Raw genomic sequence first — 18,501 nt, forward strand, 5'->3', positions numbered from 1 at the left:
CGAGGGTTATCCACCAAGTTGCAACATTATTACAATGAAGGTATTGCATATGACAATGAGTAAGAAGTTCCATTAACTGAATCTGGGTGGTGTAAACAAATAATGTAATGTCTGGGACTGTGTTTATGACATCATACTACTATTGCATCAGTAGCGGCGATTGGGAATTAAAAGTGCGGGGGTAAAGAAAATAACATACAGACGACAAACAGTTCCCCGGTTTGTGAAATATAGTGGGGGAGGGGATATACATCAAAACTGAAAAAGAAAAGCTACAAAAGGGTAAGGTTTTTTAATGATCTCTGAGCACATTTCGACAGAGGGGTAAAGATAGAGTTTGAGGGATGTTCCACCATTCAACATATTGTAAAAATATATTAAATTATAAGATTGGTTTCGACTTCCTTGGAGTCGATCATCAGTTCTTGGTGAAAATCAAATCAAGGGGAATCTGATAACAATCATCATAATGAAAAACCATGTACCTATCAGTGATTGCATCGAAACACATCAATGGGTTGCAAGACATTACCTTGAAATGCAACATACACTTGTCAAGCAGAACTTGGAACTTAAAAAGTTGCCAGTTCTGGCTCAAACAGTCTTGTGTTCATGGAACACGGAACACAGAGTATATGTCTTTCCATTGTTTTCCGGAGCACGGAGTACATGTGTTTCCAGTGGAACATCCCTCAAACTCTATCTTATTAGAGAAATGTCAACACGGAAATGAAGATCATAACCTACTATAGAGGGGTAAATGTTGACAGTTTACCATTTTAAGTGCGGTAATAATAGTTTTTTTGAGATTTTGATTCAATACTATACAATAAAACTTTCACCAAAGAAACAATATTACACATTTATTACAATTAAAAAGAAGTACGGTGTGATTAAAATAATGTATTATTTGATTACACACTAAAGAGATTGCCAGACGGACAAATGAGCGCGGCACGCGAGTGAACCATACCTCAGTGTTCATGACCTTGGGAAATATATACATACACACACCCCCCTGCTACCCTTCCTCACAGCATATGCAAAGTCTCCACTACTTGCCGTGGCACTATACAAATCGGTTAGCCAGGACGAATAATATTGAGCGTATTTCTGCTAATAATTTTGTTAATAATTAAAGAAAATGAAGGAAAGTATTAGCTGATAAGAAAACAAGGCTTGTACAAATTGCTTTTTTTAAATAATTACTAGTTTCAGCCGGCCAAATTGAAATAAAAATGTAATATTTTCTCCAGAAAGTTGGGCGGGACTGCCCCCCCCGCCCACTCGCCCCCCTTAATCGCTGCTACTGTATTGCATAATGCTTACAGGCAGATTACGCTAACAATATTGGTTGCCTATCAAGCGTTACATAATAAAACTGAGGAAAGCCTGTAATATTTTATAATAACATTTGTCTTCTTAAATTTTTTTATATTGTCTCAGTATACGAGAGTTTGAATACATTGTAATTTCTATAATTATTTAATTTTTCTTGTACGGTAAATAGCTTTCAAAAATTCAGGGTTGTCTTATTTGTAAGGCCGTTTTATATCAGGGCCAATATGGTCTTTACTTTTGAATGAAAACCAAAGTGTTGGAAAATTCTAAATTCCCATAGAGGGAATTAGACAGGCTCTATTGGTGAAAAATATCTAATTCCCTCCATGGGAATTTAGAATTTTCCATTCGGAATTGCTAGGCGGGCAATAATTCCATTGTGGAGATTTATCTCCCGTATGCAGTTATTAGACTGTGCCTCTTATAAGGGATTCTGATAAGTTCACCTGCAAACACCCCAGCATCAGTGGGTAGGGTCTCACACATCCCACTCTGTTGAGTCTAGTGTCAGACCTAAGACGAAATGCTGGTTAATAGAGCAAATGCCTGGAAAGCCTTACATCTGAACCAAACTGTTCTCAATTAAAATATTTTGATAGTAGAATTTATAATATCTTTAGAACACTTAATTCAGCTAGAACATCGTCAGTCAGGTTTCTTACAGCTTGAAGATTTACTGTGTTGTCAATATGAAACTTGCTTTTGAAGCTTGTAATTTATTCTTTTTAAATTAATTCATATAGCACAAACTCAAAAGAACTCACAATGTCTATAGAATCTTAAAATTAATTTGATAATTCTTTTCACGTATTATAATGAGAAGATGAAATAAATTTACCCACTTTTTTAAAATGTTATTTTCCTTTTAAATTGACAACTTTATAACAATGGCAGGAAGATCCTAAAAAATTCAGAGAAGTTATGTAGTGATACCACATTAAATATACATAAAATAGTCTCAAGTTAATACAGATTTCTCTGTTGTTTCAACTTGTATATACAGTATTTTCTTTCAGTTCCATTGTGTGTATTGCTTTTCTTGCAATTTCTGAGCCCTTCATTTTCAAAACTGAAACTACTCTGCAGTAAATTATCACCTTATATTGAAATAAAGCTAGATCAATGTTGGACACTTTATCCTGCTGTCATAAATTTTATAGGGATTCAAGAAATTCATCTGAGTGACCATTACTAAGAAAGAAGATTCTCAAATCCTTATTCTATCCAGCTAAAATTTTAACCTATTTAAGATACAGGGAACACGTGAATTTAGCATCCTATACGGTTGTGTAATACTGTGAATGGCAAGTCTTAAAACTGGCACAGATGGGCAATGATGGCTAACAAAGTTATATCTTCAGTAAAATGAAAGAGTGTGAAGCAGATGCAGGTTGTGAAGGACATTTTTAAGACTGGTTCACGAGGTTAAAAATCACTTATCTTCAAAATTAGGTCCCTTAAAATGATGTTAAGCAAATAATGGATAAACGGAGTTTTCACAGCTGTTTCTGGATGGTATTGGAACAACAGGAATAGAGTGGATTTGTTTTATTTTGGAATGTTCATAAAAAGTAAATAAATAAACAAATAAATAGAGTTTGAAAAATAAGAAATGGAAAATACACGACCTGGATATTTCCTAAATGTTTATATCCATTACTCAGTGATGATAACAGTATACACTTAATAACATTGACTTTACTACATTTTTTAAAGACAAAAAAGTTACTTGGCTGGAGTGCTCTCTACTGTGAATTCATCTTCAGTATGGTAACTGACTCAAGAAACAGACATGAGCTGAAGTATCATGCCCATTTACTTTTAACTGGAATACTGGTAATGAGCACAGTACTTCATGTGTTACTGTCCCAGGAGTCACTTGTTGAAGGTGACTGTATTCACAGTAAAATGCACTCTTAATAGGGTAACTTAGATGTCCTTAAACAATGTAGTGAAATAAATGTAATTAAGGGGAAAATTGCTACAGAATGCAAATGGTTTCAATTAAAAGCTAATAAAATTATCAGTAACTGTTTTCAAGTTATCTTCAATTAATATTTTTATGATTTTCAATATTTATAACTAGAATAATAGAGTTTATTTTCATCTATTCTGTGCATGATCCTAGGGATAAATTAGAAATAAATGCATCACTGGTTGCAGTAATTAAGTTGCACCAACTGCTAAGCAAATAAACCAGTGAAGAAGAGCTTCAAAAATATTTCCTTTTAATTAACAAAGAAGCTGCATCAATGTGTTATTTATAACCTGGGCTAGCAAAGGGATGAGCATTCAAAGTGCCTACTAGTACACTATGTACTGTATTATGTTCCAGAATTCTTGCCACAGGTTAAAAAAAAAGAACAAAATAATCCAGCTTCATTACCATTATACTTGACCAATGTTATGTCTAGGTTGCCATTAATGATGCCTAGGATCTTTCAGATACCTAAAGGCTCAGCAACAATATTAATGTTTTATTAATAATTTACTACCAAAACCATATTAACCCGTGAGGGGTCGCGTCCGGTCGTTTTGACCATTTCTGTTTATTTTGATCAATCCTTCCGCGAACACTGTTTATTATACTTTCTATTCCTCAGTACCTTTCAATGGACTCTACCACACTTCCGCCACACTGTTATCATTCTCCACTCCTTCAGTGAGTTGCAAGCTGGTTATCTGGTCGTTTCATTCGCATGCGACTCCTCACGTTACCTGTCTCCGTTCTATTCAACCATAAGCGACTCATGGCGTAGACTTATTTATAACGCCGAAAGTGCAATGTTATCATTCATTGTTGAGTAGAGGGAGTAGGAGTATTGTCTAGATGTGTGTTAAATGAAATTAAACATCATTTTAGAAGTATTTTTCATAAACAGAACTTGAATATTTATTTTCAATTTCATCACCAAAAGGCAATCTCATTGTTATAATTATTATGTTAAAAAGTGTTTGTCTGCATTTATATAGTATTATCTTATATTATTGTAACAATAAATGGCATATTAAGCAAGCGTTTGGTGTTTTATTGATTTCTGGTCGAAATGACCGCACGCGACTCCTGAAGTTACACTCGACGCGCAACCCCTCCCGGGTTAAAGATCAATAACTTCAACCATGCTTTTTTCACCAGGCTTCACCAATCATAAAGAAATTCATCAAACAGGCATTCAAATAAATCTCACAACAGAATATTAAAACTTGAGAGTCAGTGAAAGTTTCATAGTGAAAAGGTTGCAGCTTAAAGAAAATTTGCACTGAAACTTTGTAATATGATCATCCAGTCTCAATATATGTGATATATGAAGTTAGGAAAGGGACTTTTAGAATTTATAACAAGTTGAGATATTTAAAAAAAATTCTCACTTAGGAGTTGGCATGACATTTTCTGCACTAATTTGTATGGGCTTCTAAATCATCTCTTAGGACGTTGATCTCTGATTCTGTCAAAATTTACTCTGTATTGAACTCCTCCAACCAACACTCAATAACTTTTCTCCCTGCCCTTCAAGCCTAGCCATGAGAAGTCTATCCTCCTAAGACTTGCAAACATTTTTCCAATCTCAACCACCATCAACCCTACCAATATAATGGTCCGTTATTGGACATTATAAATTTTCCAGCTAACTCATTCTTGGTTGCCTGCATTTCGCCCTCGTGTGCTAAGTTAGGCTCGTCAGTTGGGACTTAGCACACCACCCAAGACGCAAGGCTAGTGCATACCGTGGAGGCCACTGCATAGGCTATTTGAAGCCACCAGCAGTGCCAATGTACTATGAGAGCTATGTCTCATTTCCAAAAATAGATGCCTGCCTGGCCATCAAATGAAGTAGATGTTGATTCCCATAGGGAACCTAAAATATTTGTCCTGAATGAGTAAATTTACAATACCAATATAATGGTCCGTTATTGGACATTATAAATTTTCCAGCTAACTCATTCTTGGTTGCCTGCGTTTCGCCCTCGTGTGCTAAGTTAGGCTCGTCAGTTGGGACTTAGCACACCACCCAAGACGCAAGGCTAGTGCATACCGTGGAGGCCACTGCATAGGCTATTTGAAGCCACCAGCAGTGCCAATGTACTATGAGAGCTATGTCTCATTTCCAAAAATAGATGCCTGCCTGGCCATCAAATGAAGTAGATGTTGATTCCCATAGGGAACCTAAAATATTTGTCCTGAATGAGTAAATTTACAATACCAATATAATGGTCCGTTATTGGACATTATAAATTTTCCAGCTAACTCATTCTTGGTTGCCTGCGTTTCGCCCTCGTGTGCTAAGTTAGGCTCATCAGTTGGGACTTAGCACACGAGGGCGAAACGCAGGCAACCAAGAATGAGTTAGCTGGAAAATTTATAATGTCCAATAACGGACCATTATATTGGTATTGTAAATTTACTCATTCAGGACAAATATTTTAGGTTCCCTATGGGAATCAACATCTACTTCACCATCAACCCTATCGAACTTTACTATCCTATGGCTTCTTCCATTGTAAATGGCTGAAGTGCAAGATCAGTGATATCCATTAAAGCTGCATATTCCTCTTACCTTACAGAAATAAGATCTACCCTATTAAAAGACATGATACTGTCCTGCTAATAGTGTTACGGTATCTATAAACTCTGAAACAAAAACTCTTCTATTTCTAACCACAACAACATGCAACCATGGAAGTAAAGGCAAACAACTCTCTAATTGACTCTGTAACCCCACATGTACCTCTTCCCACACTATTTCTTTCAACAAGTACTTTACTGTTAATGTCATTGACAGATTATCTAACTCTGCCTCTTTCTGTTGACTGGAGAAGTTCAGAGATTGCACACCAATTCATTCCTAATTCTAGAGTTGTTGGAAACCAGAATATTGGATAGACCTACCTTGGCCATCCTTTCAACATTTCTTTTGGCCACTAACTCTTTGGCTTTCTGACTTTAATCCCTTTGAGTGTATGTCAGTTTATAGCTTCTCAACATATAGCACTGTTCTTTCTGACAAAATTTCATATTTTTTGTGCTGTCCTAATCTACAGTGGCTTTTCACATCCTTGCCTTAGTCTTATGCTTTTTTCAATCTTTTCTCAGCCTATATTCTATCTCTGAATAACATTTCACACACTCTTAAAGCAATTTATTTCTTTATATCTTATATTGTTCTAATGTAATCACAGGAATAACAGCAACAATGAATAATTTGCTGTTTAGCACCTGAAATGAAATGTTTCAAAAATTGTTCCCTCATGCATGCATTTTCTGTCATAGTTGAGAGCAAGTGCTCTATATATTCCAAAGGGGCATGATTGTAGGGGCCATGTCAGAGAGATTTCTCTGCAGTCAATGTGCTCTGCTCCACTGTCAGTGATATCACCATCAAGTGGAAAAGTCATGAAGGCTCTGAACACACTGGTAGGCCCATGAAACTAACTAATCAGGAGATATAGGTCTTCCCACCTGTCTGGTGTCCTGTTGAAGTACGTACAACCTTTCACAGCATATGCCTTCTATCACAACTGTCTCCAGCACCTCATTGTAGCCAGCAACATTGAATCGAAGGTCCTGTAGAATGAAGTGGGTGGCAAAATGTGTCCATTACTATTCACCACCTCTAAAACCATCGCAGTTGTGCAAGTAAAGGGAAATCTCGTGTGCATAATATACCAACTGTATGAAGTGCAGGAATTAATGATTGTATTTAGGGGTTGCGTGTGTGAAAAGAACTGCATGGTAATATTGTGAAGTGAACTGTTTGAGCCCCTATAGGAGGCCAATTGCTTCATTTTTAAGTACTTTTTTGGTGACAGTCAAGGAATTACAACTTTCTGGAGCCAGCTAGAAGCTGCTTGTGTTCGCAGAGTGGGAATTTTCCACCCTCATGGAAGAAGATGCAAGATCTTCTCTGTGTTAAAATTCTGCATGTGATTGATGGATTGGTTCCATTGTTCTGGAAGGGTGCCATGTGCAGCTGGGGGGTTAATGTGTTAGATGTGAAAGTTAACATTCTGTCTTCTCATATTGATTCTCAGTAAAGGCAAATGTGTCCCATTTGAGCTCTTGCTCCACAGAGGAGTTTGGGCTGATGTTGCAGGATATTGAGATAAGGTAAATTTTATTTATAATGTCTTAAATCAACTTTTATCACTTATAGGAATTCTACTAGCCAATCTCACATCTTTGATGATTTGTCAGGACTACTGTTCAATTCTGTTGGAGCAGGCAGACTTAAAACAAAAACAAAAAAACCCTCTATAAGCACCATGTTAATTTCCTGAATAGTGCTGTCTGCCTGTGTCTGATAGTATGGGACTAGTCTAATGTAATAAGGAACGTTATGTTCCAATTTAGATGGTAAAAAGGAAATGCTGCCTCCCCACAGTAGGTATAGCACTTCTTGGCAATGCTTTTTAATTTCCCCTTGTCCTGAGATGTTCCTTTTATTGTGATGCATTTTCAGCCTTGTCAGTTCCTGTAAATCTCATCATTTGGTTCTTATTTAAGCTCCATCATTTCCCTTTCCTTGTAACATGTTGTGCTCAAATTTAGGGGACAGTTAAAGGTGGTATTGCTCTCACATGCCTGTCAACACAACTGTTTAAAAAGGTGCACATCACAAAAAAAGGAAGGCCGATTTGGGTAGGTTTCATTCTTAGCCTTTGAGGTTTTTGGAAGTATTATTATTTTTACTTTCCTTAAATCGTTTTGAGAGTGTCAGCATACACTCAGTTGAAACTGTATCCTTTCTAAATTTCTTTGGGCCATAGTTGTTTATAACATGCCCTATTACAGTTGGTTGATGACTGGAGTTTATTTTTCTTTAAAATTAATCAAAATGTAATTAAATATGATCTTAAGTTTCTGAGACCTTTAGTTATGTTTTCCTCATTGGGATAAGTTTTTTATTTTATGTTTCTACATGAAGTTTTGAAAGTTAAATTTATTAATAAGTGGAGTTACCTTTTGATAATGAGACTAATAATGTGTTATAAAGTTACTTTTAATAAATTGTAAGAAACATGACTGCCTAAGTTCAAGAGTTCAAGTATCACCAGTTCACGTTCCTGGCAGGGTTGTCCAGCAACTTCCATATCCTGTTGTCCTTGTATTTCTGTATTATTTTTATCTTTTCCTTTTGGTCATTTATTTTTGGTTTGTTAATTTCTATAATGTTATTGTGGGATACACATAATACAGGGACATAAGATTAATCAGCAAATAACTACTGGTCATTTCTCTTATTTATTGTATTTTGATGTCTTTTTTAAATTGAGAAATAAAAACTGGAGCAGGCCAGGTTCTTCTTCACGTTTACACTTGTTTTGTAAATGTTTTGCTTGGAACATAATCGTTCTTCAGTGTGTGCCAACAAGAAATGCTATCCCCTCATAACATATGGACTTTTACAGAATGTCCAAATGACCTCGTCCGCCACAGTGCAGATTGTACCCACGAACACCAGGAAATCTCCGGCGATGTCCCTTATGAACATTCTGGGGTTCTCATTGACAATGTTTTGCACCTGCTGTAATGACTGTAGTGTCCTCATACTGTCTGAATGCTTTTTTTGCTTGGTTTATGTGACACATCCCTGTTCGAGTCTTTCGACTACTTCCAAACTTCGTGCACAAATGACCTAGCGACTTTCAAAAACTGTGCAATCTCAACATTGCTGTGCTTTATGTGTATTGTGAGAAACACTGCATGCCTTTTTATCTTATGCTCTGCCTGACAGTGACATTGATGAGCCGAGAATATAAAAGTAAAGCAATTAATTTGCACGTAACTACCAGCAAACATTTATATGTCCTCAAATACCTAACATGCCTTGTAATACTACTGTTCTGACATATTATATCACCGACAATGTATACTGCATTGATTCTGCAGTACAGATCAGAGCTATTGTGGACCTAGAAGTGTCAACATGGACCAATGGGAATGATTAACTTACAGTAAGACCGTGGGCAATGCTGTCGCTGGGCAGACCTATACCACCACACTGTCCAGTACATCTCAAATGCAAATCAGGTGGAGGTAGGGAGTTCAATGGCATTCTGTAGTGTAGATTTTGCAGTGAAGTTCACTGCAACATACTTCACGCACGTTTTCTTGAGCCCTTGGCTATCTAGTGCCAGATCGGCAGAGCACGGTAAACTTCTTAATAATTGCTGACAACTTCAACTGTGACAGGCACTACAGCAGTACAAGTAATGCAGTGCAGAATATTGCTCTAGGTAATTACTGCAAATGGAGAAATAGGCCTTTGTTCTATTTTATGTTTCTACATCAATTTTTGAAAGTTAAATTTATTAATAAGTGGAGTTACCTTTTGATTTGATTTTTTATTTACTTATTCTCAACTTTCCAAATGCAGAATACCACAGTATGTCTTAAAAACTTGAATTACTACCGAGTAATATAACCGATTTAAAGAACCAGACTACTCTGAGCAACAACGCCATTAAATTAACATTCAATAATATTTTTAGGTGACCAAATATCCTTGCTTTTCACAGGCTACAAACTTCCTTTTACAATTTTTAAATCTCTGATGATTCATGGAAAAGCATGAATTGTCTGAGGCTATACCAGGCCCATCACAGAAGTCCTGTACCAGTTAATAGTCGCGAACAAACCCCCACAAAGTTCATGCTGTTGACATAATGACAATCACACAGTCATTCGTCTTCTTCCATATAACTGCAGTTTAAATGCCATGGGACTAACTTGGGTGAAAATAAAGAGAAGCACACTGTCTTTGCATTCTCTTCTGTCACTTGCATGGATTAGGAGGGGGACTGAAAACACTTCTAATAACTTGAAGATGATTACTGGAGGCTGGATGGTGTCACGGAAATTGCCATGGATGAAATAATTATCAACATGTCAGAAATTCGAGTGACGAGTATTCCTCTGTAGACTCTTAACTGGACAGCAGTGAATGATTTACAACTTTAAATGTTCCATACAATTAGCTACTTATGATGCAAATGGGGGTTTGTGAAAAAAATACTTTCACTCCTTAATCTTGTATGCGAATATGATGAACTCCATTACTGTTGGTTCCATTGCCCGCACTGCAGGAAGAGACGCAGAAGTGTAACCCTCTGCTCCTAACAGTCTGCACTGTGAGATCTCACTAAAACATGCAAAGGTGGGAAACAATACCATCAGTCTGTTTAAACATATCCCCCCCAGTCTGATCCCCCTAGAATTATGGCAAGGAGCACGTCTCTGAAGGGAACCCTGATCTGCACCAGGGAAAATCAGAACTTAATTCAACTTACTTAGATACCATTCTTGCAACATGAAGGCAATGACTGTTCCAGCCAATAGCTTATAATGGTCTTAAAACAGAATATCTTCCTCTGTTCAAGGATGATCAGGCACAGAGTTGCTCTCCTTATCTTAAATTTTCCTTTGTTTATTGAGCTTTCTTCTTATACTATACTTTCCCCATCACAACTGAAGATCTGTAAAGATAGACCCTCACGATTGCCGATGCTCACCCTCCTGATGAAGGGGATAAGTAGAAATGAGCCGAGAAAAAACTGATTAAGATGAACTGGGATTGATGAGGAGAGCTCAACTATTTGAAGATGTTGATATTGGCCTTGTCCTGTTACACACTGCCTGACAAAAAAAAATTGAAGCACCCAGAAGGAATCGTCAGATGTCAATGTAACTTCATACATGTACATACCATTGGCGGGTATGTAAATGATTAGAATTGCAATTCTCTGTGACTGGTAGAATGGCTACCAGAGTGCATTAGTGTTGTTCGTGTTTAGTGTCATTCCAGGCCTGGTAGGGTATTTAAGGGGCTTGAACAGTATCAGATGTTGAGTGATCACTATGTAGGACATGGAGATGCCACTTACTCATGTGAGACAGAGTTACCAGCACCTGACAGAGTTTGAAAGGGGCCTTATGTGGGTCTCCATTTGGCTGGCTGGTAGAATCATGTAATATCCAGATTTGTGGGGCTTTTGGATGTGACAGTGCCCCTGATGTTGGACTGCATGGGAACATGAGGGCAGGCATGCTCATCGTCAAGGTTCCAATCGACCACGTCTGACCACCACAAGGGAGGATCGCTGTATTATGCACCAAGCACATCATAAACCCTTCATATCTGCGCCTGCCATCCGAGAATAAGTAATGGACTCCCTACAACATCCTGTGATGTGGTCGCAGACTAGCAGTTGCCAGACAAGAGATTTACCGTCCCATGCGTAGGCTGCCAGTAACACCACAACATAAACTGCTGTTTTAAGTGGTGCTGTGACCAGGAAGCATGGACTGCTGATGAATGGCGTCGCATTGTGTTCGGCGATAAATTGTGGTTCTGCACTACCCAGGATGATCATTATCTGTAAGTATGGCAGCGACCTGGGGGAGAGGTCCCATTCTTCCAATATTTGGAGACGCACAATGGTGTTACTCCTGCCATTATGGTGTGGAGAGTCATTGTGTATGACTTCAGGTCACGGCTGGTAGTGAATGTGGGAACTCCGATGGCACAACAGTACGTCATGGACATCTTCATGCGTTACCTCTCATGCAACAGTATCGTGGTGCCATTTTTCAATAGGACAATGCTTGTCTGCACACAGCATGTGTCTCTATGAACAGCCTGCATGATGCTGAGGTATGTTGGTGGCCAGCAAGATCCCTAGATCTGTCCCTGATAGAGCATGTGTGGGACCAGCTCTGATATCAACTCTGTCCCAGTGCCATTATCCAGGATATCAAGGACCATTTGCAATAGTTGTGGATCAGCTTGCCTCAGGAGAGGACACAATGGATTTATGACACCCTTCCCAATCAAATCAGTGCATGTATCCAGGCCAGAGGGGATGCAACATCGTAGTGATAAATGGGCTCATACTGCTAAGTTCTTTGTAAATCTGACCTGATTTTATAATCACTGAAATATCATGTATCCTCTCAACATGAAGTATCATTTCATTTCCTCCTCCCCTTCTGGGTGCTTCAATTTTTTTTCTCAGGGAGTATATTTTCATGTTTGTTCTTGTCTCCTCTTTCTGCTGCTCGTACTATCCACACTGATCCGTCTCTGTTTATCTTCTGTATACATTTCTCTCTTCAATCTTATCTCAGAATAACACAGCAGTCATCCAATGTAAAGCAAAATTTCCATTTTTAACATATTCCCTCTTCTTGGAATAACTGATCTTCTTTATGAAAATATAAGAACTTCAAGAATAGTAGATCTTTCATTTATTTATGGGTGTTACTGGCCAAACCACTTCATATGCCCCAACGTCTGGAATAAGGAATGAACAATTCACTTTCAAACTTTGACAAGTTTTTTCTAATTTAGGTCTTAGAATTCTTTTTCTTTTCATTCATTATTTTCAGATCTCCAACAAGCTGCCATCAAATCAAACTGTTCATGGTTATAAAGTCATAAGTAAAAAAAAAAATTGATTCCATTTTCATTTAGCTACATTGGCTACATGATAAGTATTGTTTGTAGAAAAGGTCAGCTTTAATATTTGAAGAAAAGTTTTCTAGGGAAAAATACCAAAAAACCATTATATTCTTCACTTTTGAAGAATAAATTTGACAAAATTATTAACAATAAAATCTGAATGTGTACGAATGGGAATATTTAATTTGAATGCCTGTTTTATGTAATGAAGTGACTGATAACCAATAACAAGAGAAAGAAAAATTCATTTGATACACATTCCTTAAAACAGAATTGCCTATTAAATAAGTTCAAAGTGTTTCACTTGTAAATTTTACTATCCATAGATTAATTCTATAGCATAGTAAGAAAAATATTCTAAACCAGTTTTCTATAACCAAGTAATAAAATCAGATCAAAGGATCAACTGTTTTCAAGGTAGGCCAATTAACAATAGAGTAAGGAAGCATATCATACATTAGGGCTATCTAAGATATATTGGGGCCTCACTTACTGAAATTGTGTAGTAAGTAGAGTGATCACATACTTTACTCACGGCGGCACGAACAATGTGGAGTTAGCAAACTACAAAATATTTCTTTGAGTCCTGAATCCATCTCTAATGTGGATCCCACATGCTATTAAAACACAGCTATATACAGAACAAATGCACATATGAATTTTCTAAACAGCTGACTGTGTTAAGCATATCGTATTTATATTTCTTCACACAGAGATTAGTTCTGACAATATCCATACAAAATATCTACAAATCTAGATTTCCTGAGATTATGTTTGGACTTCCAGCTAAGTAAGATAACCCTGTCCGTACCCTTATGGAAGCATCTTCAATTAAAATTATACTGGAATGAATGACACAAGCTAACCCAGGTGAAATAAGAAACAAATTTGACCATGATATCTGTAAAATAGAAGATTATTTGATTGCTGTCATGAAATAAATATTGTATCACATTAAGTTCCTGAGTCTATGATATACTTTTATCTTCATTTTCATACATTATCTGTATCTTTAACAGGTCAGCACAGTAGCGTAGCCAGGATCAGCCAATGGGGGGGGGGGTTACAGTTACAAAATTAAGATATAACATAATGAAAGTGCTTGTGCTTGTGCGTGTCTGGTACGCGTATGCATGACTGTCATAAGGATACTGATACAAGAGTGAATTACTGTATGTGATATTCAGATTGCAATACACTACAAAATTCTTACTTTAAAATACAGAACAAGAACAATATGATCGAGGTCAGCAGTTTTATCTCAAACGGTATGTTCAGTTTACAATCTAAAATCTAATTTTCGAGGCTTCCTAGAAAATAAATTTAACACATCTGTTGGTTTTACAACTATGTCTCTGTGAATGTTCAAGGGAGCCAACCCGTTGAGTCGACTTTCACTTGTGGTATTTCTGAGGTAGGTTTTAAGGCGTCTTAATGTTGAAAATGATCTCTCACTGGCTGCAGTGGTGACAGGTAGGGTGGCAAACACTCTCAACAAGCAGTAGATTGCAGGGAGTTTATCTTGATCACATAAAAGAAGTTTATTGTTTACTGTCAGTTTCTATTTATTTTCTTTTTGTGAAAGTTCAATGGGGGGGTTCTAACCCCCAGTAACCCCCCCCTGGCTACGCCCCTGGGTCAGCATAAGTAGTACTCGTAGAGTAGGAGGAAAACAGCCAAGTTACGAGCTCACGAGCATGGATTGAGGCAAGTCTCTTAGTAAAGGGGTAGACTACTGTAGATATCAACATTTAGTGTTGCCTCATTAGAGTTATAATACAATAACTTGGACTTTTCAATTGGTCAACATATGATGAATGTCTAAATTACAGTAATTTTAGGCTGGTGATCAATTTTAACAATGAAAGAGACACCCTTTGAATAGAAATAAAACCCATGATTAATAATGTAGGCTGTGTAGGTAACTAATAAAGAACATAGAAGAGTTTGAGAGATTATTTAATTGGGAAATGCCTAGAAGAGAAAGATACCTTAAGTGATACGTTACATTGCTATTAAAGACTGGACAGCTACTGAAAGGAAAGCACACTGATCCCATACATCATTCAAGCATGTCATGAGCCTAAGTGAGGAAATAAGCACTCCATAAAGTAAAAATGTGTTTTAGCTACAGCAGTCAAAATGGACATACAACAAGGACTCGGCGAGGCTGAAAGGGACACAATTTATCAGTACCCTATAATTCTATCATTCCGTCCGTGAGATTTCTGGCAAATTCCAGATACCATGTTCAACAGTGAGTGATGCAGTGGTGAAATCGAAATGTCAGGGAGTTATAAAATCCCCACCTTGACCAAGGAAGCCAGATAGGAACTGTCAATATTTCTGACATGTAGTGAAGCCAAACCAGAAATTTCATTAGAACCATGGTCACAGAATTTTGATTGGCATGTGGAAGTGATGCCAACCCTCATACCATTTGTTGCGATGTGATTGCATTTAATATTTCATAATTGAGCAGTGGCACAATAAAGCAAGGAACACAAAACATAACTTCACCACCATTTACAATGGTGCATGTCATCTGTGGATTCTAGAATAATGAAAGAGCATAATTTGGAATTATAATCAGGCTACATGTTGCTGCAGTCCAATGGAAGAGTATGAACCTGTCAAATGTCACAGGGACATTAATTTCAGGAGTACACGATTCTCACTATGAAATTTGTTGGAGGAGACATTGATGATGTGGGCCTGTTTTTTGTGGTTTGGTCTTAGTTCACTGGATTTTAGTTTTTAGAACCATGAATGCTGAACCCTTTCAGACAATATTGGACAATTCTATGCTACCCACCCTGTAGGAATAATTTGGAACTGGGCCTTATTTTCAACACAACAATGCAGCTGTTCATAAAGCAAAGGTCATAACAGACAGGTTTATCAACATGGGAGTGAATGAAATTGATCAAATGGCTGGCACAAAGCTCTGATCTAAACCTAACAGAGTACCTCTGGGATGAGTTGCAGCGCCGATTGACAGCCAAACTAGATCGTCCCACAACAGTTACAGAACTGTTTGCCATACTGCAGGAAGAATGGAAGAAAATACCTGCAAACATTTACCAAAACTTAGAGGAAAGTTTTCCTAGAAGAGCAGATGATGTGACAGTGGCAAAGGGTGGACCTACATCATACTGACACCATAGCAGCTAGAGGTAAGCCAGTGCCTATAGGTGTCCAACTGCAATCTTATATAATGGAGGGAAAATTGCAGAGCATTCTTCCCCTTCCATTCTATTTAAATAGGATTCTCTTACATATTTTCATCTTCCTGGTGCTTTTCATTTATTTCACCTCTCATTCTCTTTTTTTGCCCTTGTCAGTTTTAATAATGTTATAGATTTTATGTCCCACTAACTACTTTTCACAGTTTTTGGAGATGCCGAGGTGCCGGGATTTAGTCCAGCAGGAGTTCTTTTATCTGCCAGTAAATCTACTGACATGAGGATGATTTATTTGAGCACCTTCGAATACCACCAGACAGAGCCAGGATTGAACCCTGTCAATTTTCTAAACAAGATTATTAATTCTATTTTGTTTGTGTCTAGTGTTTCTTTTTTCATTGTTGAAATTGATTACTTTTACAAAAAAATGTTGGGATATGTTATCAAGTATCGAGTGACTGAAAAGTCCAAAGTAATATTATGTCTAAGGGCTGTGACATTTTTTTATTAATGAGTCTGAACACATGTTGTAACAAGAATATGTCCCATCACTTTAAGGCGTGCACATGTACTATGTATATGCAGGTATTTTCATAATGGACAGAACTGAATCAAGTCACTGTTAAGTTTATTTCCCCTCTAATAATGATTTTCCTGATTCCATGTAATGAAAGAAATGAAAATAATTGTTTTTCATTTTGTTTGAAGGCTACAATATTTTTATCTAAGTAACCAGACCAACTGAAATATTGTTGTACAACAATTAGTCGTGTACTCTGGATGACTATTGCAAAATGACCAAATTATGACAAATTTGTATAGAGTAGTATCACTTTTTATTATATGGATATCTTAGATATATCTTTATACATTTCTTTCCTTTTCTTTTGAAAGTTGCAAGATGAAGTTAGACCTTTTGGTCCCAAATTAATTAAATTACTTCTGGTTAGACTTTAGAGGAACGAATATAACACAGTGTTGGAATTCATTTTATTTTTTTCATTAAAATAAGAAAGTTTAGCCTCCATGTATAGATGTGACCTTTCAGTTTACCTCCAAAACACCACATACATTACACAGGTGGGTTTATATCCTGCAAGACAAGCCAGACGGAAAATTTGTTTCTTCAAGATCTGCTATGTGTCAGACACACTTCCCAGCTTGTTAGTCCTTAATCAGCTTACAGGGAGCAAAGCTTGCTCATTTCTAGTCAAAATGAAAAGATGTTTGTAAACGCAAGTGATTCTTCTAGATAGAAAGTTGCTCCCATTGCAAATTATGTAAGGAGACAAAATACTGTTTACGTGAAGAAATTAGTTCTAAAAAGGAAGGAACCTCTAAGGAAATCTACAATATTACTGTTTTGAAGTAAAAGATTTGTATATATTTGATTTCCACACTAAATGCAGCATGTTACAAATTCAAACAGAGAATATTTTGCACATGTATATAAAAAAATTTTTTCCAAATATTCCACCTCTAAGAATATAATACTTACTTACACAGCGAGAATTAAACTACATGTAAGAAATACTGTTAACAATACAAGGTTTTTTCTAGCAGTGATCAAGCTGCTCTTTAAATATTCCTCTTCTATACTGATAGGCAAAATGTTTAATAATAATTTGTTTTCCATTAGTGGCCAGATATTTGGCATAACACTAATTTGGAAGTTGATCTGAAATTGTATCTCTTTAGTGAATTAAATAAATATTGAACTGCACAGTAATTCATTAATCTATGTTAAAACTCAACACTTCCCCTTGATTGGTCTAAAATGTACTGTAACAAACAAAAAAACATCAAGTCTCTCGTACCTTAATACTACTGTGTCATTGTGCTCCGGTGAGTATCCCTTAGTCTTCATTGTATATTGATATATCTACAGATGGTTGAAACTTCAATGTCTCTGCTATTTGTGCACTTTGATACTGAAAGATCCTGAAACATGATGTATGTGTGGCATGAATTCTGGAGGGCTAAGTCAGAAGAAACCGTGCAACAAGTCACACACTGTGAGTCTGAATTGTCCTTGCAGTACCTACTGTGAACAATATTCATCTCATTATTCTGTTCTTAAGATAAGCAAAATAAATTTAGCACTATAATTAAGCTTCAGAAAGACATGTTCTATGATAGAGCTACTTAGAATGAATGATAATGTGCTGTATAGCCAAATAAAAACTAGAAAAGGGAATCATGCAATAATACATCATGAAGGATGCACTTAGACACTCCAATCAATAGTAGTGGTAAATTAATTTCACTTTATAATGTAAGGATTAAGAAATTTAAATGACAAAATATAAGTATACCATACATAAAACAAATAAAATAGATAAACAACAATAATATGGGCAAATGATTTTCAAGGGAAAAAATGTTAATATTTCTGGTAATGCATAATAAACTCTAATCCTAATCACTTAAAGATCTTTAAAAGCAAAGGAATCTTCTCCATGCCAAAATTATATAAGAGTACATTCAACTTCCAGGGTTAAAAAAGAAAGTGAACA

The sequence above is a fragment of the Anabrus simplex genome, chromosome 5 (genome assembly GCF_040414725.1).
Source record: "Anabrus simplex isolate iqAnaSimp1 chromosome 5, ASM4041472v1, whole genome shotgun sequence".
NCBI lineage: Eukaryota > Metazoa > Arthropoda > Insecta > Orthoptera > Tettigoniidae > Anabrus > Anabrus simplex.